Source organism: Lissotriton vulgaris, chromosome 11 (genome assembly GCF_964263255.1).
Source record: "Lissotriton vulgaris chromosome 11, aLisVul1.2, whole genome shotgun sequence".
NCBI lineage: Eukaryota > Metazoa > Chordata > Amphibia > Caudata > Salamandridae > Lissotriton > Lissotriton vulgaris.
Genome location: NC_141699.1, coordinates 635,100,496 through 635,115,026, shown reverse-complemented (window position 1 = coordinate 635,115,026; position 14,531 = coordinate 635,100,496). Strand labels below are relative to the sequence as shown.

At 45.2% G+C, this 14,531-nt stretch overlaps 1 pseudogene; it reads left to right on the top strand.

Moving 5' to 3' along the window:
* Positions 1 to 4,678: 4,678 nt before the first annotated feature.
* Positions 4,679 to 6,642, top strand: LOC147683272 (uncharacterized; annotated as a pseudogene).
* Positions 6,643 to 14,531: the final 7,889 nt, after the last annotated feature.

Genomic DNA, 14,531 nt, shown 5'->3' with positions numbered 1-14,531 from the left:
TAAGTCAAATTGTTTCATTTTTTGTATTTTTCCAATTTACACCAATTGCTTTATGTATTGTGGTGAATCTCTGTATAATATGTAAACTGACAAAATGAAATATGCAGATGCATAAAAAACTTTTTTAAAAAACGATATAAAGTATATATATAAAAAATATATATATATATGTTTTGATAATACTTTCAAGTGTTAGCTTTCCTCTTTGACATCCTCTTTTGTATAAAGACTGTTTAGATTTACTCTCGGTTAAAAAGCAATATAGGTCATTATCAGAGGTATTTCGCATATGTTGTTTGCCAGCCTCAGCCTCAGCCCTGAGCCCTGAGCCCAGGCCCAGCTCCCAGCAGGCCCATCCTCAACCTAGTCCCAACAGCCACGCCACGCCAGGCCCAGGCCCAGCCACCCCAGGCCCAGCCTCAGGCAGGCCCAGCACCCAGCCTCAGCCCAGGCCCAGCCACACCAGGCTCAGCCCAGGCCCAGCCACACCAGGCCCAGCCCCCAGCCTCAGGCAGGCCCAGCACCAGCCTCAGCCCAGGACCAGCCACGCCAGGCCCAGCCCCAGGCAGGCCCAGCACCCAGCCTCAGCCCAGGCCCAGCACCCAGCCTCAGCACCAGCCACGCCAGGCCCAACCCCCAGCCACACCAGGCCCAGCCCCCAGCCTCAGGCAGGCCCAGCACCAGCCTCAGCCCAGGACAAGCCACACCAGGCCCAGCCCCAGGGTGGCCCAGCACCCAGCCTCAGCCCTGAGCCCAGGCCCAGACCCCAGCGTCAGGCATGCCCAGCACCCAGCCCCAGCCACGCCAGACCCCGCGCCCAGCCTCAGGCAGGCCCAGCACCAGCCTCAGCCTAGGACCAGCCACGCTAGGCCCAGCCCCAGACAGGCCTGGCACCCAGCCTCAAGGCCCAGCACCAGCCTCAGCCCAGGACCAGCCACGCCAGGCCCAGCCCCAGGCAGGCCCAGCACCCAGCCTCAGTCCTGAGCCCAGGCCCAGACCCCAGCGTCAGGCAGACCCAGCACCCAGCCTCGTCCCAGCCTCAGCCCAGCCTCAGCCCAGGCACAGCCAAGCCAGCCCCCAGCAGTCTCAGCCCAGGCCCAGCCTCAGGCAGGCCCAGCACCCAGCCCATGCCAGGCCCAGCCATGCTAGGCCTAGCCTCAGCCCAGGCCCAGCCACGCAACCCAGGCCCAGCCACTACCCACCACAGCACAGCCTGGCGGATGGGCACATGAACTGACTCACACACTCACTGAGTCTGAGTGCTGTGGCCCTAGAGAGACTGAGTCACTCCCGAGTCACCACGGCGACGACTCGCGTCGCATTGTCTGTCTCTGCACTACCACTGCAGCAGTGAGTAAGTGAGCCTGCTGACTGTCCGGTGACGGTCTGGCGCCGGCGGTACCTCTCCTGGACCTCGACCTCAGGTGAGTCTGGGTTACTACTTGCACACGGTTATAGGTACTTAAAACTGCCCACAGGCAGCCTTTTCCCACCCTCCACTACCACCTGCCAGCCTGTTACCCGTCCCTGAAATGGAGGCTGCTGTGCTGCCTGTCACTGTGTCATTACTTAACGCTGCCTGGGAGGATGTGTGGAGTGGTGGGTGCAGGTGACCCCCAGTCGCTGCGAATCCCAGCGATTCCTAGGTGCATCTGTTATCTCTCAAATGGAGGCTGTTCTCGTTACTCTGCTGTCTGGGTGGATGTGGAGTTGTATATCATGATTAGGCTGTAGTTCGCTGGAGTTCCTTAATGACTTAGCTTTATTATTGGATGTAATACAGTACCTCTCCAAAATTCAGGTGTATCATTTGAGAGAAGGCAATGATTGTATAATGAAGTCAAAACTTGTGGCCGTATGTTAGGTCTTCCTTGATGGCTGTGGGCAAACAGGACCAGCATCTTGTTTCTATTGCTTAATGACCTTACTGACTTATTTGTCATTAAAAGTCATAACAGGCTCCTCATTCATGATTTCCCCGTGGCCCGGATTGTTTGCTCCTAGATTTTCATTACCATACAATGTTTTAGCATGATTGATTCAATCTTTCTCAGTTATAGAATAGTAATGGGCGCTAACAAAGCAGTAGTTGGCCGACTACAATTGGTCCAGAACGCAGCAGTCCGTCTACTGTGCAATATTCCAAAAAACATCGGAGTCTCAAGTCATCGCCGGGAACTTCATTGGCTCAGGGTTGAAAATAGAATCCGTTTTAAAGCACTGAACTACATGTTCAGAATTAAAGCAGGCACGGCACCTAAATACCTCCTAGCTCTAGCCCACCCTTACACTCCAAAGCGTAATCTTCGGTCGCAATCAGCGGCCAACTTTTGTGTGCCAAGATTTAAACTGGCAAGAGTAGGTGGCAGATCTTTTGCACACCTAGGACCTTCCCTCTGGAACACACTCCCTCCCTTTATCCGAAAGGAGGAAAATTACGCCAGGTTTAGAAGGCATGTCAAGACCTGGCTATTTGATCAATAATTCTCAATAGCCACCTTCCTTCTCCTGTCTTTCTACTAGCTGAGTCTAGGCGCCGGGAAACCCTTTTTGGGTAGCTGTTGCGCCCTACAAATCGAAAAAATAAATAAATAAATAAATAATATTTGTGTTATTTGCTCATTTGCTGCTAATTGCGATGTTCACAGAGCACCCCATATTTTTGTTATTTGAGGTACAATAAATGCATATATATATAAATTTTAGAGCTACGGCCAATCCATGTTCCCCACCTAAATCATCTGATTGATTCCATATTTTACTTAAGGCAGTTTTAAATAGCAGAAACGAAAGTGGCAACAAGGAGAAGTATGGTACTACATCTGTTATGCTGAATTGGTTGAAAGTGCGTTTTTTAATAGTTTATGGGGCCAAGACATCTTCAGAGGTGCCCAGTAACCAGTAAATAATAATTGGTGAGAAGTCTGGAGGTTAAAGTATTTTAGAGAGATGTCTGCTTTGTGTAGTCCGAGATCTGAATCAAAGTAGTGTAGAAGTTTAATGTGTGTACTGCAAAACACTACACATAATGTAATTTGCAGATGACAGATTTTTTTAATGTAGCTACTTTCGTGGGCTACTGCTTTGAACACACACACGGGCATATTATCAAGACAGGAAATAACATTATCGCCGCTTTATCGGCAGAAAACTGCTGATAAAGCGGCGATAATGGGCTTGATAATATGCTCTATGGAATTCCAATTGAAGCTCATGTTAGATTTCTTCACATCTAACATGGGCTTCGATTGGAATTCCATAGAGCATATTATCAAGCCCATTATCGCCGCTTTATCTGCCGTTTTCTGCCGATAAAGCAGCGATAATTTTATCTCCTGTCATGATAATATGCCCCCCAGTTCCTTCTGTTCCCTGCAGTTCATAATTAGTAAGCCTTTCACTATTGCATATTGAGCTATGTGTGACTACTACATCTTTTAACCTTCAGTCATGCAACACATCTTGTACGTTGATTTGTACAGTTGCATGATTTATTGTCAATGTGTCTGTTATGTAAATCACTGTGATACCCTGAAGTGCACTATAAAAGAAATAAAATACTGCTATTTAAATTGTGGGACAGACCAAAACATCTGACATTCTAGCATTTCATGCACTTACATTAAGGGACTAAAAAAAGTCAAGCATGCCTCTCCAGTACCTGTGAAGAGATGAGCTGTGTTCTTTTGTTCCTCTTCGTTGTGTTTACTTTTAAGTGTGAAGTTGCAGGTCACTTGTTCTAAAGTAGGCCTGATGGTCCCTTAACTTGGCCTTTATCTATAAATGAAAAACTGGGACTAGAAAAAACATGGATCCCTCCAGCAAATACATTATCCTCCTTAGTTTTCTTACCACAGGCAAATGCGCAAGGAAAAAACAATTCTGAATCCTAAATAAGATGTTTTTTTTAATATGCATTTTTCATCAATACATCATGCTTAGAGCACAGTCATATCAGTTTAAAATGCAAAGAGGAAAGCTCGTCACAAGCTTTAGTCTGACATGAAAGTAAAGTATGAGGGGTATTCCATTAGGATGTATTAATTTTTGCTGAGATCACTAAGCTGCCCTTGTGTATTATAAATAGATTGAAAGCTAGAGCATACCTCTAACACTCCCTGAATAAGAGGCTCACTACCCTTTGGCTCACCCTCCATTTCAAAACATTACAAATCCCACTCTGACTCAATCAGACTCAATTGTCAGCCGTTCGTAAAATTACTTGCCCAAGTTCAGTCAACAACACTGTCTCCTTTTGATTTTACTGATATTGTACCCCAAAATAATGAAATGACACCCTTGGACAGGCACAATGTTGAGGTATGTTACCAGGAGCGGCCTGTACAGGTAAGAGCAGTGGGGCAGAGTGGTGGTGGAGGCGGAGAGGGATTGGATAGACGACCCAGAGGGCAAATTGAATAATACCATTTCCCTTGTGTGTCGACTTACCCCCCCACCCACCTCCTTTTACCTGCACGGGATGCTCCTGTATGCTCTAGTATCCATTGCAAGTAGGGATTTATTGATAGTATTTTGTTATTGCTTTTTACATGTTTGGCAGTGAGCCAGGGACAATGATTGCCTTTTGTCTGTTGCAATTTCAGGTAGTTGTCCAGCCTCATTGTGAAATAGTCCATTTTTCTGGGCCCAGCTGACTTGGCAGTTTAATTATTGCAAGATGGGCAAGTGGTCACAATATAAAAAAATATACAGAAAAGATTGGGAGTTGGATCCTGAACTAAAAAATGGATTGCCCCTGTAAGGATAGATGACAGCAAAGCAGCATGCAAGTACTGCCATGTGGACATCCGTGCCCATTATAATGATTTGAAGCAACATGCAGCAACCACTAAACACCGCTCACGCTGTAATGCAGCGAGCACATCTGTGGCATCCTTTATCCAACATAATCCCTTCAATTTCTAACGATCAGAAAAGAAGACAAATCAGATTTGCCATACCAACTGCTTGTTCTACATCCATTAATAATATAGATGGGTATGGTGAAATTTTGAAAGATGAATTCCCTGCCTTCCGAATGCACCGCACAAAATGTACAGCACTAATTAATTCTCTGTTGGGCCCATATTTCAAAGAGGAATTGCTGAAAGATATTGGAACATCACCATTTTCTTTATTAATTGATGAATCGACTGACATTGAAGTGAAAAAACTATGCATTTGCATTAAATATTTAAGCAAAAAGCTTAACAAATTTGTAAGCACCTTCCTTGCCATGGTGGAATAAGATCAGGCCTGTTCTGAAGATATAGCAAATGCAGTCCTAAACATGCTGGACACTTGTAACCTTGAGATTAAAAATTTAATTGGCATAGGTACAGATGGGGCAAGCGTCATGTTTGGGAAGCACCACTCAACATTCATCTAGTTGCGAGATAAACAACCATCCTTGCAACTTGTGCGCTGTATTTGCCACTCCCTTGACATCCTTGCTAAGAAAGCAATAAGGATCATTCCCAGCAATATAGAATTTATAATCTGACAAACTTACAACTGGTTTTCCCACTCACCAAAACGCCAGGCTGACTATAAGGAGTTGTATCTGACATTGGACAGAGGCATGCCCCTGAAATGAATTTCTCCTTGTGAAACACGGTGGCTAGTGATGGCAGATTGTGTAGATCGTTTACTAGAACAATATGATGCCTTTAAATTACACTTTTGCACAGCATCCTATGTGGAACACTGCTATGCAGCGAGGATGCTCCAGGAAATGTATCAAGATGAGATAAATCTACTTTACCTCACTTTCTTAAAGCCAGTGCTCCAAGAAATAAAGGTTGTTAACAAGATTTTTCAGCTGGAATCTTGGGATGCACTCCACATCTTCCGTGATCTATATACTCTGTACTTGTCCACACTTAAAAGGATATTAAAACCAAGTGTTTTCACATGTAATAATCAGGAGCAGTTACAGAGCCTAGATTTACAAAGTTCTGCCATTTATCTTTCACAGGATGATGTGGATCTTGGGCTCACTTTCCGTAACAAGCTGGAAGAAAGTAAACTCCCCTCTGTGTCAAAGGAAGGCATTGTGACAAGGTACCTAGAGTTCATGAAAGTGATGGTGTCTGAATATAAAGCTTGTCTCCCCGAGTCTCTCAGCATGCTTAAAAAATTAAGAACGTTTGAGTCCGCAAAAAGTACTTGCAGATCCCAAACCACCTGTAACAGATTTGCCAGAAGCCTTTTTCACTTGTCCATTGGAGGTCCTGGAGTCACAATGGAGAACTATATCTTCATCCTCATTTCATAACACTTCTAACATAGAATCGTTCTGGATGGAAGTGTATAACTACACCGATGCTGCTGGCAACCATTGTTTTCACGAGCTTGTAATGGGTGCTATAAAGATGTTGACTCTCCCGCTATCCAATGCTCATGTTGAACGAGTTTTTTCTCAGAAGACGCTGTTAAAAAATGATAGAAGGAACAGAATGGGCCTAAAACTGCTTTCAAATATTCTATATATTAAGTTTGGACTGAAACGCATTGCAATAAAGTCCTATTCATTTCTTCCACCCCCGCAATTGTTTGCAAAATTTAACAGAACAATGTATGATTAAAATTGCAACAGTCAGCGCCGCCACCACCCCGGAGCTGCATGCAGCTCATGTATGTTGCCAGGGGTAGAAAAACACTTTCACATACCTGCTCATTAACTGCAGAAGGAGGCACAACGCCTGCCTGCTACTAACAGGACCAGAAGAACACTTTGTTAGACCTACTCTTGCCACTGTGTACCCCAGAGCATTGTGTGTCACTCCTGCTGGTGCCAACCCTAGAAGAGCACCATTCTCCACCATCTCCTACTTCCAGCAACGCACATTGCAGTGAAAAAACAGCACTGCATTTCCATTCTATATTTCAATAAAAAGCTTAACAAATTTGTAAGCACTTTCCTTGCCATGGTAGTATTAGATCATGCCTGTTCCGAAGATATTGCAAATGCAGACCTAAACTTGCTTGAAAACTGTAACCTTGACGTTAAAAAGTGCAATTGGCATAGGCACAAATGGTGTAAGCATCATGTGTGGGAAGCACCACTCAACATTCACCATGTTGCGAGATGAGCACCCATCCATGCAACTTGTGTGCTGTATTTGCCACTCCCTTGACATCACTGCTAAGAAAGCAATAAGGAGCATTCCTAGCAATTTAGAATTTGTGATCAGAGAAACTAACAACTGTTTTTTTCACTCACCAAAACACCAGGCTGACTATAAGGAGTTGTATCTCACATTGGATGGAGGCATGTCCCTGAAATTAATTTCTCCTTGCAAAACACTGTGGCTATTGACGTCCGATCGTGTAGATTACCTATTTTCCCCCTACTTTGTTTGAATAGGTACCATTGTCATGTATTAGCTCTAGGATTACTACAGTCCGGAGTCACAATGGCGAACTGTATCCTCCTGCTCATTTCCTAACACTTCAAACATAGATTAGTTTACCTGAACAATATGATGCCTTAAAATTAAACGTTTGCAAAGCATCCTATGTTGAACACTGCTTTGCATTAAGATTGTGCCACACAATTTATCAAGATGAGCCATGCCTATTTTCCCCCTACTTTGATTGAGCAGGTGCCATTGTCATGTGTTAGCGCTAGGATTACCACAGTTATGCCAGTACAGATAGAGATAATTGTCTCTTGCAGTTTCAGGTACTCCCCTGCCCTCTCATCAACACAGTTCATCATTGTGTAGCTTCTCCCAGCAGCGTAACAGTTGCAGTTTAAAGAGTGCAACATGGGCAAGTGAGTTCAAAACATAAAAAACTGTGGTTTCTGAATCCAAAGGATGGATAACCCAATAAAATAAGATCATACCAAGGCAGCGTGCAAGTACTGCCCTATAGAACTGCATGCCCATTATAATGATTTGAAGCAACATGCAGTAACAAAGAAACACAGCTCATGCTGTAATGCAGAAAGCACATCTATGCAATCCTTTGTACAGTCTATCCCTTCCATACCCAACGACCAGAAAAGAAGATAAATCAGGTTTGCCATACAAACAGCTTGTTGTACATCCATTAATACTATAGATGGGTATGGTGAAATTTTGAAAGATGAATTCCCTCCCTTCCAAAGGCACCCAGTGTCCAGCCAAAAGCTGCCAAAGTTGAAATACAAACAAGTGATTAATGAACAATTCGCAGTTTCCCTGTGCTGGCCATGTTTACAGGGACTTGCCTCACCCCTTGAAACAAGCGTCTGCGTCTGGAGGCATGCCATGTGCCTATTCACCTAGCTGACTGTCTTCTACTGGAAGAAACCTAAGTGGCTCCTGCTGAGGTCTTTGTGTCCGGCCAAAAGCTGCCTACGTTAAAATACAAACAAGTGATTAATGAACAGTTCGCAGTTTCCCTGTGCTGGCCATGTTTACATGGACTTGTCTCACCCCTTGAAACGAGCGGCTGCGTCTGGAGGTATGCCATGTGCCTATTCACCTAGCTGACTGTCTTCTACTGGAAGAAACCTAAGTGGCTCCTGCTGAAGTCTTTGTGTCCAGCCAAATGCTGCCAAAGTTGAAATACAAACAAGTGATTAACCCCTTCCAGGCTCATGACGAGCTGGGCTCGTCATGAAGTAGCCTCCTGCCAGGCTGATGACGAGCCCAGCTCGTCATGAACAATGGACTTTTGAAAATTCCAGCACAGGAGGAAAATATCATTAGCAGTGATGGTGTTAATGAACAATTCGCAGTTTCCCTGTGCTGGCCATGTTTACAGGAACTTGCCTCACCCCTTGAAACAAGCGTCTGCGTCTGGAGCCATGCCATGTGCCTATTCACCTAGCTGACTGTCTTCTACTGGAAGAAACCTAAGTGGCTCCTGCTGAGGTCATTGTGTCCAGCCAAAAGCTGCCAAAGTTGAAATACAAACAAGTGATTAATGAACAATTCGCAGTTTCCCTGTGCTGGCCATGTATACAGGGACTTGCCTCACCCCTTGAAACGAGCGTCTGCGTCTGGAGGCATGCCATGTGCCTATTCACCTAGCTGACTGTCTTCTACTGGAAGAAACCTAAGTGGCTCCTGCTGAAGTCTTTGTGTCCAGCCAAATGCTGCCAAAGTTGAAATACAAACAAGTGATTAACCCCTTCCAGGCTCATGACGAGCTGGGCTCGTCATGAAGTAGCCTCCTGCCAGGCTGATGACGAGCCCAGCTCGTCATGAACAATGGACTTTTGAAAATTCCAGCACAGGAGGAAAATATCATTAGCAGTGATGGTGTTAATGAACAATTCGCAGTTTCCCTGTGCTGGCCATGTTTACAGGAACTTGCCTCACCCCTTGAAACAAGCGTCTGCGTCTGGAGCCATGCCGTGTGCCTATTCACCTAGCTGACTGTCTTCTACTGGAAGAAACCTAAGTGGCTCCTGCTGAGGTCATTGTGTCCAGCCAAAAGCTGCCAAAGTTGAAATACAAACAAGTGATTAATGAACAATTCGCAGTTTCCCTGTGCTGGCCATGTTTACAGGGACTTGCCTCACCCCTTGAAACGAGCGTCTGCATGATTTACAGAATTGCTGCTCATCAAGAGAAGTGAGTGAAGATTTTTCAATGTAGATTTTTAATCTGTAATGTAATGAATAATGAAGACACTAAGTTTTACAGACTTTATTAAAATACAATTTAGAGGGAGCAGGAAATTGCACAGAACACTATGTTTGCCTTGCTTATTCTTTGTTTTCTACTATTGTATTCTGAGCGGTGCCTGTTTCACATGACAAATTCACAGTAAGGACTGGTCTTAAAATTGAGTAGCATTAAGGCAGGTGCCCAGTTAACGCCCTCCCACCATCTGTATATTGAATACAATGTTTATTTGTCCTTAAAATTGTTTCTGATGATAATTTGTGCATAATTTCAGACTTGCTAATTTGGGCTGGTTTTTGGGCTGGAACTGGTCTGATTGGGCTTATTTTGGGCTTATATTTGAGCGGCTTTGGGCTTGGGCCGAGTCAAAAAATCTGGCAACACTGGGTCCAAGCACAGTGGTACTGAGGGTTCTTTTCAATGTCCCCTCTCCAGTTTCGAAGAAAGACATAACAATTACAAAACACTGTGCAGCCACATTGCTATGTCTTTCCTCTGCTGCGGGGAGGCACAGAAATACTTGGGAGCTATCCAGGGCCAGTTATTAGTGGTATAGCTGGTGTAGGGGCACAGTGGCACAGAGATGGGAGGGGAGCAAGCCTGCCTTGAGGCAGTCTCTTTCTATCTTTTTTCAAATAGAGAGTCAGCGAGGGTCCCGGCTCTTAGTTTACTCTGCAAGTACAGATGGTGTGATGGGGGGAGGGGGTGAAGAGTATGTAGAAAAAAATTGAGAAAATGTTAGAAAGGGATGAAAGAAGGGGACATGGTAAAGACAGGCGTGGAACAGCGATAGAATCGGAGAAAAGGATAATAATGAGAAAGAACAGGCCTAAGGCCTAACAAATGGGCAAGAAAAGAGAAATGCCCCGTATGTAAACGATGCGAGGAAGAGAAGGGGGAAGGAGGTAAGGAAATGTGAGAGGCAAAAGAGGCATAGAGACAGAGGAAAGGCATAGGGAGGAAAGACAGAGGCAGAGAAAGAGTGAAGAAAGGGAGAGAGCTGGATAGGAGAGAAGAAAATACAGGCAGAATGAGGGCCATGGAGACCTGTAAGCGGGGACACAGCTATCGTTAGTGCAGGAGGTGCAGTATTACTGGGGTCGAAGGGTGTGAGGGGCCTCCTACTACACCTCAAGAACAACTGTATTTTAATACCACTCCATGGGTGGGGGGGTGGGGGGTACAGAGACAATTACTGTAACTTGCATAAGGACCCGGTTAACGAAACGCAGGCCATGCCACTGCGCTCCTACAGTTAGAAAAGTCGAAATTTGCCCTCTGAGATTTGTGGGATTCAATGAGTCCGCGTTTCCGCCGGTTTCTGTAGTGTGGTAACAACAACAGCTGGGGAGTTTAGTAAAATGAACTGAAAAGTAGCAGACCACGAGAGAGGGATCCTCCTAGTGGTCAGTGCGAAATGTTCGCACCCAAACCCACACATGATTTATGCCTGACTGTCTTGCTTGTTTTTCATGCAGGAGCTTCCTCTTAATTTTTTTTCTCGAGTGACTTGCTTTTCACAGAATTGCTTCCATTTTCGTTTCTCGTACTTGGGTATTTTCTCGGAAAGGTTTTGTTTATTCTCCTGAGAGGGAGGTGTAGTGCTGGCAGAGGCGCAACTAGAGCCAAATTTCAGGGGAGGGGCTAAGAAAAAATTTCGTGGGGGGGCTGAACCTTTAATCAGTAGGCAGAGTGGAGCTGCAGGGGCTCTTAGAAGGGGTGAAACAACTGCAAGGCCTAATTAACATTCAAATGGTCTTTTAAAGACCTGTGAAACGTTCGGGTGCGGCTCTGTGTGTGCATCCCGGGCTGCCACACACGACGGGGGGGCTGAAGCCCGGTGAGTCCAATTGGTGTTGCGCGCCTGAGTGCTGGCTTGGTGCCCAAAGCGCTTCTCAGAAGCCAGCGGAAAGCGCAATTAAATGTCACGCCCGAAGTTATAAGGCTGCGTAGTACGTAATCCACATCAGGGCTCTATAATCCGCCACCAGACACGCCCGGGTCTCCAGACAGCAGAGGACATATTGTAAAATTGTAGCAGGGCACTGAGAGATTTTTAACTGTTACTGAGCAAGTGAAGTCTGCCGGGACGGGCGCACGCACAGGTGTCAGATGTGCCAGCGCGCGCTAGTACCTGGCATAGGAAGCCATTTTCAGCGCTGTGAGCAGACATAGTGCAGTCAGTGGCAAAAATGTGTGGCAATGCATTTCAGTGCGGTAATGCGGAACACCACACTGAAATGCGTTAGCATCATGCCTGATGCGTGATACCTACTACTCACTGTCGGGGTGGAAGAGATATTTATAAAGCTTCTCCCCTGCCTGTTGTAATCCCACAATAGGTGGTCCGCCGGAGTAATTATTAATTGCCTCTGCTGAAGAGGACACAGGACGGTGCCAGAGAGAGCCCTTTAAGTCAGCTGGGCCTCTCGATGCCTGCAGAAACGAAAGTATTGCAGCAAACTGTTGTATTGTTTTAGTTATGGGGGGTAGGTGCTGTTGACTCTCTGGCTCAGGCTGGCACGGATGGCAGGCAGGCTAACAGCACGTAATAATGGAAGTCAAGTTCCATTACCAGCCAGAATACAGCACTTCTCTGAGTGAAGACATGCTGCTTAGCTCCGGTGACGTCTCTGCTCAGGCACACTCTTCAACTGAGGCCTGCTGTTGCAACCCATGCCCCCTTGGCCCCTGCCCAGCCAACCAAAGAGCTCAGCCACAAGACGAAACCAAGTCAAAGTGGTGAATCGCTCAGACTGATACATGCAGAAGCACTTGTTTACCAGCAGCGGGCAGGTGAGTCTACATGCTCTGTCTGTCCCATTCAGTTGATCTCTGCAGAATGTCCTTATCAATACAAGGCAGCAATGCACGTTGGTGCACACCATTCATTTCAGAATGAGCCTGCCTGGGAGTTTATTTGTTCACGCACAGGACGAATTGTATTCATGTTGTAAGTGCAATAAATTATGTCTGGCAATTTCCAGCTCAGTGCAGCTGTTAACCACAGAGGAACAGAAGTTTCTCCTTCTTGGCTCAGGAGTGCTAGTTATTTTGATATTATAGTGCTACGAGGAGCCAGTCTGCGACTGTAAGCACATGAGTATGCACATTGTTTTCAAATTGTATTGCATATAGTATAAGATAGCCTGCCACAAAAACTGCAGACATTTAGATTGCATTATAATGCAAGTGTAACCTTTCATTTCATGGGGTTTGCTCCAGTTGCAAGATATTATTAGAACTTGTGTAACATGTTGGATATTTCTCTTTCCATGTACCTCATTACGTGGTTTCATTCGTGAGAAAGTGTTACTCTAAGTGTCACACATTTGGTAGTTAAATGTCATTCATAAGTCCACTAATACCATGGACATGCCACACATAAGCAAAAGAGTGGCTGCCTATTTTAGCACTCACACAATCTGTTTCCGGTTAGTGCCCTCCAATTTCTTGTAGTTTGCAGCAGTTTTAAACTCTTCTTAGAATTTCTCTTTGCTCAGTTGGGTGTCATTTCTTACAGTTATATGTTTTACTTGCCTAAATTGCTTGATTTTGTTCGCGAGAAAGTGTCACTCATCGTTGTTGAAATGTCACTCCTAATTACAGTGGCATTATGAAAATGTCACACATAGCAATCTCAAACCTCGGCAGCTATGTAATAATAAGCCCTGACTTTATTTTTACGGTAGAGTTTCTTTCCACTTATTTTTTCTCTCCGTGAAACTCACTTGCATTTCACAAACCTGCTTTCAGTTTCCTTTGTCCACGCAAAGTCCTTTCTTGGAAATGGCTTGTTGCTTTCAGTTTCCTTTCTCCACACAAAGTCTTTTCTTGGAAATGGCTTGTTTATTCTGCTGGAAAGGATGTTGCATATGAAACGAAAACCATGAGTCCAGGAAAAACCTTTTTACGTGTGAACTCTGATTTTGCTAACCGATCTATTTAATATTAGGTCATTTCACACAATTACAATTATCAGGAGTTCGCAGAACAAACCTGTCAAATTGAAATTAATTGTCAATTTGGAAATGATGTGGTTGTCTACAAACAAAGGAATGGTGGCTTAAATGGGACAGCAGACCTCAGTTTTACGAATTGGAAAAAACATTTCTGCCCCATAAAATGGGGTTTGTACATTAGAAACAACCATTCTATGGTGGCAAACCCTATGATTTTGTGAATTACAGGATTTATGACTACATAAATCATTGCTTTGTTTACATGTCCCATAAAGCTTCATGTAGACCCTTGGCAATGGTTATCCTGCCTGCCTTGGGCTTTATTCTCAAAAAGAACAATTGATGGACAGAATGCTGATCAATGTCAAACATTCACCCCAGTACAGAGATGTGAGCCTACATCCATCGTTTCATTGCTCCCCATGCCATTCTAGTTTAAACCCAGCCATATGCAAATCTGTCTTGACCCTGTTCCCCATGGGAACAGTCCAGCCCGAACAGCCATGCCAGGTCCTTCCTAGACCAGAAACAAGCATCCTGGGACCGGTTTCTGGGCATCACCCCTCATCGACCAGGCTAGCTTGACTTGAGTGGCATGGAGGGCATGGGACCCACGTCTCTGCATACCCGTCCCACTCAGGATGACAAATGTAAAAAGAACAATTGATGAACTGAATGCTGACAATGTCAAACATTCACCCCAGTTCAGAGATCTGGGCCTAAATCCATTTTTTTTGCTCCTTATGTTGAAACCCATCCATGTGCAAATCAGTCTTGATCGTGTTCCCCATGGGAACACTCCAGCCCGAACTGCCAGGCCAGGTCCTCCCTGAACCGGAAACAAGCATCCGGGGCCAGTTTCGGGGCATCACCCCTCTTCAGCCAGTCTAGCTCCAGTGGCACGGAGAGCATGTGACCCACATCTCTGCATTCCTGTCCCACT